The sequence below is a fragment of the Lepidothrix coronata genome, unplaced genomic scaffold (genome assembly GCF_001604755.1).
Source record: "Lepidothrix coronata isolate B3197 unplaced genomic scaffold, Lepidothrix_coronata-1.0 Scaffold189, whole genome shotgun sequence".
In the NCBI taxonomy this organism is placed as follows: Eukaryota; Metazoa; Chordata; class Aves; order Passeriformes; family Pipridae; genus Lepidothrix; species Lepidothrix coronata.
Window position 1 is genome coordinate 1,578,542 of NW_016690369.1, and position 6,605 is coordinate 1,585,146.

At 56.6% G+C, this 6,605-nt stretch overlaps 1 long non-coding RNA gene across 1 annotated transcript in view; it reads right to left on the minus strand.

Annotated features, from left to right (window-relative positions):
- LOC108505391 overlaps positions 1-6,605 on the minus strand; it is a 14,806-nt gene that overhangs the window by 5,496 nt on the left and 2,705 nt on the right. The window lies entirely within an intron of this gene.

Below are 6,605 nucleotides of genomic sequence, written 5' to 3' on the forward strand. Positions count from 1 at the left end.
GGGAAGGGAAGGGAAGGGAAGGGAAGGGAAGGGAAGGGAAGTGTTTGCTGTGTGAGAAAGCACAACCATGCTAACCCCGGCTACACAAAGCCATCCAGCTGGGCAGAGAGCTGGTAAAGAGCTGTCAGAACCAGCCCAGAGGTGTTCCTCTGGTGTCCCAGAGGGCTGTGTCCCTGCCTGCATTCCCGGGACACAGCCCTCCCTGCTGCGGGGATCTCACCTCCACTGGCACAGCCACACGCTCCGGACACACACTCAGCACCACGGATCTCTCCAGGCCTGCCAAACACCCCCAGCAGGGGATTTGGGCACCTGCACTCTGCACACAAAATGCCAAAATTCCCCCCCCCCTCGGGGTGGGAGAGCAGGGCACGACCCGAGCTGGGAGGAGGAGCCCCCGCTGCCGTTCCTGCCCCCTGAGGGGAGGGATTCACTCCAGTCCCACTGCAATAAAGAGTTCAGGAGTTGATTGAAGGGTTTCCTCTGAAGCAAAACCATCTAACCCTGATTTATTATTTCTCCTGTAGCAGCACTTCCAATTGCCATCCATGAACCCTTGTCCCGCTGTGCCACCCGTGGCCGGCAACAGATCATCCGTGGTGTCACCATATTTCACCCACTGCCTGCCCGTGTCACTTAACGCACAGAAAATCCATAAAAACCTGTAGAAGTTGATAAATCCGAGAACATCTTGAACTCCCGGCCGATAAATCTGCCCCGGGGCAGGCAGAGAGCTCGGCACAATGTTTATGCACCTCCCAAGCCCCTTTCTAAGAGCTTAAATGGCTCTTTAAAGTTTTGCATCAGCCCCGTGCCCGGCCTTTGCACGAAGGTGAATTTTCATGGAAAGAATAAAAGAGGACCCCAGAATCCTGGCCTTCAGCCCATCTCTCAATAAACCAATTTTGAATATCCTGGGCTGTGTTAAAGCCATTTCTGGGTGCATATTGGCTGCACTGCCAGTATCTGACTCATTAATGGAATATACTTGGAGCCAAATTCTGATCTCATTTACAGCACCGTAAATCCAGGGCAACCCAATTGACTTCAGTGGAGTTACTCCAAATTTCCCACAATAGGCACTCAGCAGACAGAGCAAAGCTCGGTGCTTTGGGTCTGAAACAGGCTGGGGAAAGCCAAACTACATCCCATTTGTAATTCCAGGGTGGATAGTAAGCTGGAAAGGGAGCCAGCACGTCCCTTCTGTAGAGCTGCTGAAAAATTGATTACTTTATGTGTCATTCTTTAAAATGTTGAAACTTTGAGGGGGGGGGGACTGTCCACAAATATCAACACTTCTCATTTACTTATAAAATAACAGGAATTACAGCTGAGTTCCTATGTGAAAACTGCTCTGTCTGTTGAAAACATGGATTGAAGTGATAAGAAAAAAAATCACTTCCTCTGAAATTTTTTCATGGGAAGCAACATTCCCTTTGGTGAAGTATTTCTTTCTGCCTGGACATTTAGGGAGACCTCTCAGAAAGCTGCTCTCAGCCATTGCACCTATTAAGCAGTAAGGTTGTGGGAGGACAAATCAAAAGCACCTCAGGCAAGCCCGCCACATCCCGCTGCTTTAACAGACGATTTACTCAATTCCTCGGAATTCTCCAGCCTTAAATCCCACCGTTCCATCCCACAACTCGCTAAACTGCTGTTCACGAGAAGAAAAGTCAGGCTGCTCTTCTCGGGGGATGCGGAGTGGGGACGGGCACGAAACGACTCAGGTGGGGGGTCCCATCTCAGCACTTCTTTGGCTAATCTTTAGTCAGGGAGAGGAGGCAAAGCCGCGCTTAAGCCGTAGGAGGGTCTGAGCTCACAGCCCCTGGAGCAGCTCGGGAAAAGGAGTTGTGCTCCCGGCTACTGTGTCAGCGTGGAACCGCTCGATTTAAACGGATTACACGGGCCGCTCCCTTGGCACGCGTCCCACCCCTAATAAACAAAATAACAGTTATTGATACGTTTAAAGGGAAAAATAGATTGGAGGGCTCGCGGTGCTGCGGGCGAGCTGGAAGGCAGGGACGGGACGAGGCGCCCTCGCTCCCTCTGCTCACCCAGCAGCAGGTTAATGAGAAAACAAGGGCTGGGCAGGAGCCCCGGCAAATTCCCAAGCAGCCGCTCTCCGCGAACACTCACACTTCATTAGCAGCTCCGCGGGAGACGGAACGGGCACTTGGAACACCGCAAAACAATTAGGAGGGGGTTCAAGAGAGGGAGGAAGAGGAGAACTGCTCGGGAGATCTTTGCACAGGAAGAGCAGGGAACCCAGGCAGTAAAGAAATACATCGGGGCTCCAATCTTTCCACAAAGGAAGTCCACCTGTGGAATGAGCCTTTTCTGGGCTGCTGTTTGTCTGTGAAAACTCTGCTGCCTGTTTGTCGTGAGAAGGTTTTCCTTGAGCAATTTGACCGTGAAGTCGGAGTGAGGGTGGCAGGGACTGCTGGCACCTTGGAGCAGGACTCTTGCCACTGGGAAGAGCTCCTTCTTCCTCGGTTATCCAGCAGGACAAACAGCAGTGCCTCGCTCTTTGTGCCAGAGAAACACACGCTGGATGTTTGTCCTCCCGCAGAACTGCACTGCCTCCGGTCCTCGGTTTGCTCTGTGCCCCTGCACCGCTCAGTGTGGCACCTCCAGAAATCTTCCCAGCCCGGCTTTAACACAGATAATTAACTGCACTGAGACTTTGGACAGAGTGGCTCTGCATGAACCCCGCAGCAAACAGTGGGGGGAACTCCTGGCAACACGGCGGGCACGGAACCAGGCTGGTGGAGCTGGCAGGGACGAGCAGGGTTGGATTTTAATACACTGCCACTCCTGAACTAACAGAGCGAAATACAAGTGCCCCCGTGTGCCAAACTGGCACCTGACAACTGCACTTCATGTCCTGGTTGGAGATTCAAGGTGATGTCAGATTATATACTCTAAAACTGCCAGTTGTGAAGGATTCAGCCCCAAACCCCAGGCTCGGTCCACAGATGCCAGTTGGTCACGTGCAGCGGCCCTAATCCTGCTCTCCCTGGCATCCCCCGGGGGCTGTGAGAGCAGGACAGGTTCCCTGGAGCACAGGATTATTCCCTGAGCTGTGCTGTTGTGGGAAGCCACACGGACCTGAGGGAACAACCACCAACCTCCTGCCTCAGAAACAGTTCGTAGTGCTCACAGCAGCCAACACAAATCCTACTACTGCTTGGAAAAGCAGGAGGGGAGCTCTGGTAGTAAACCCAGCTGACAATGGCCTTTGACTTCTCTATTCCTTCTGCAACCACCAGATCACGAGACAAATGCTGACTCTGCAGCATCCTCATTAACTGTATGAGTTACTCTCTTCTTACCAGCCATTGCAAGAAATCCCATGCTCAGAGCCTGGACTTCCCAGCTTGTTGCAGAACAATGTTATTGTCACTGCAGAGTTCTCTGAGGGTGGCAGAAAAATACATATTTTGTTCAGAAATACTCTGCACAGTTAATGAAAGACTGTTGTCTTACCTCATCTCTAAGCCTAACAGCTCTCTGCACTATCACTCAGGCTCTGAGACAGTCAGAAACCTCCACTGGTGGGAGCAAATTACAGCATGAAAAGATTCCTAATGGCAAAAATAACCCCAGAAACTGAGGTGTAGATGATGCAGTTAATCATTCTGGGGTTGGGCTGTATTTTCACCTGCAGCTTGGTCACTTACAGAAGTGTGACAGCAGACAGGCTGCACACAGGGGCAACCAGGAGACTGTCAGGAGACTGTTAATCCTCACATCTTTATTCCTCAAACTGCTTCCCATCACACACCGGGATCTTCTTTTCAGACTCACATTTGTATTTGTGGCCACGAAGCCCCCCGAGCATTTGGAGGCGTTTGGAGGCAGCTCAGCACGTCCTGTGTGCAGCAGCCTTGGAAGCTGCGAGGCAGGACCAGGACGGCGCGTGCCGGAGCAGCCTTGGAGGCACTGGGATAATGCCTGGCTTTTCCACAGTGTCCTCATCAAAGCCTTTTATGAGCAACTGGTTATTGGTGGGCCTGAAGTGCAGAAATGGAGGTGAGGGCTTCAGAGTCAACAGCAGGAGACTGGGGAAAAGAATACTGTTCAACAGGGAACCTTCACAAAAAAACAGGAATCCAAACAGCTTCGGCCTCATGGGATTGTCAGGGACTCTGGGCTGACTGTGTGCATGGATCCACGGGCTCCTTCTGCCAGCCCTGCTCACCTGCCACCTCCTCCTGGGACTAAGTCCCAGACTGGGCAGGGAGGAAATTCCCCAGCTTGTGAGAAGGAAAAGAGCACTTGAGACACTGAGTAAGGGAGATCACTGCACTTCCCCCTTGGATTCCAACTTTTTTTCCAAGGTCGGAGAGGCCAGCAAGCCAGATGGGTGGGTTTGTTTCCAAACACTACAACCAAATGTGCCACAAACTGATGGGAAGGGAGAGGTGTGCTCGCTCTGCTCCTGAGCACAGCCCCACACCACTGACACCACCCCTGAGGGCATTGCTGGGCACAGCTCTGCGGGCACTATCCAGAGCCTGATTTTAGAGAAACTGAGGCTTTGATTCATCAAAAACAACCCACCCAGTTTTGTTCTGGTTTTGTTTCATAAAAAACCTTTCCAAAGGTGATCAGTGGAACCTCCTGACGGACACAGCAGCTGTGGCTCAGAGGGATGACAACAACGATCCCCCCCAAACCAGTGCGCACACACACAGTGCAAACACAGACCTGTTGGAAAACCTTATTTTTAAACTCTCTGCTATCCCTACATTCCCTCCACACCCCCCTATCCAAGCTGGTGGGATATGAGTGCATGCTGAAAGTTACACATGCACTTTAAGTCTTCCCTGAACACAGACATTGGGGACGTTTATGATGCAATTTAAAGCAGCCAAGACAAGAGCCCTTGCTCCTCAGGTCTGTGGGGACAAATCCACAACCAAAATTCAGAGCATCCAAAATCCCTGAGGTGACCCCATGTATGCTCAGTAAGGCATTATCCAACACACAGAGCCAGGCACAGCCAGCCAGTGTCCCGGGCTGCCCCGCTGGATGGTCCTGTGGGGATATCCCACCACTCAGCAATGGGTGCCCCACAGTACCCGTGGGTCTAGAGCCCACCAGGGAATGGCAGGACACAGGGAAAGCCCCTTCCCAGACAAGAGAGGGCTGGAGGCTCGGCAGGAACGGGTGTGCAGGGCACCCTCAGCTCCCGGGGCCGGCAGTCAGGGCGATGTGGGACCTGCTCCGACCTCTCTGAGCTGCCGGCAGGGAGCTGGAACTGCCCCACGGGGGCAAGGACAGCCCCGGGCAGAGGGGAGGCACCGGGGGGGAACCGTGAAAGTTTGGGGACAGGGAAAGAGGGCGTTTGGGGTGTCCTGGGAAAGGGGAGAGGGAGAGGCAAAAGGAGATGGAGAGGAGAGAGGGAAGGAGGAAAGGGAGAGAGGAGAGAGGTCAGTGCGACCTAGCAACACCGGTACCGGCAGCCCAAGGAGAGGGAGAAGACGAGGGAGATGGAGAGGGGTCGCGGTCAGTGCGACCTGGTAGCGCCGGTACGGGCAGTCCAGAGACAGGAAGGGAGAAGGAAAGCGAGAGAGAGAGGGAAGGAGAGAGGGAGAGGGAAAGGGGTCGGGGTCAGCGCGACCTGGCAGCGCCGGTACCGCCAGCCCAGAGAGAGGGAGGAGATGTAAAGGGAGAGGGAAAGGGGTCGGGGTCAGCGCGACCTGGCAGCGCCGGTACCGGCAGCCCCGGGAGAGGGAGAAGAAGTAGAGGGGCCGGGGTCGGTGCGAGTCGGCAGCGCCTGTACTGCCCGTGTCTCCCTGCACTCCCGCATCACCGTCCGCAGCCCGGCGGGTACCGCGGACAGCGCGCTCCGCCAAGCCGAGCCCCGGGGCCGGATCCCTCCGGCCGGACCAAGCCCCTGCCCCGTGCGGAGCCTCGCGCCGTCCCCATCCCATTCCCGTCCCACGCCATCCCCTCCCCACCTGTTGCGCGTCCCGCCTGCTCCCCGCTCCGTGCGGCGCCGCTCTCCCTAGAGGCTCCTCCTGCGGATCAGCCAGGCCAGCGCGGCCGCGGGCGTGAGCGCGCAGAGCAGCCCCGCCACGGCGGCCAGGCGGCGGGCGGCCGAGGGCCCGCGGCCCCGCGCCTTGCGCCGCTGCTCCAGCTCATCGCCCAGGCGGCGCAGGCGGGCGGCGACCCGGCGGGCGGCGGCCTCGGGCCGGGCGGCGCGGCCGGGCCCGCAGGGGCTGCAGGGCGCGGGGGGGCCGCGCAGCGCGCACGGGCACATGGCTGGGTGCGCTCCGCTCGCACACAGCCCGCGGAGTGTGCGCCGGGCGGGACCGGCCGCCGGGCGGGGGGGACCGCGGTTACATCAGCCCCCGCGGGGCGGGGCCGGGCGGGCGGCGAGAGGGGGGAGACGGTGCGGGGATGGGGGGACGGGGCACGGGTGGTGGGAGCTTGGTGGGACAGGGCGGGGATGGGGGGACAGTGTAGGGACAGCGTGGAGATGGAGGGGACAGCGTGGGGATGGAGGGACAGCGTGGGGATGGAGGGGACAATGTGGGGATAGAGGGGACAGTGTGGAGATGGAGGGGACAGTGTGGAGATGGAGGGGACAGTGTGGA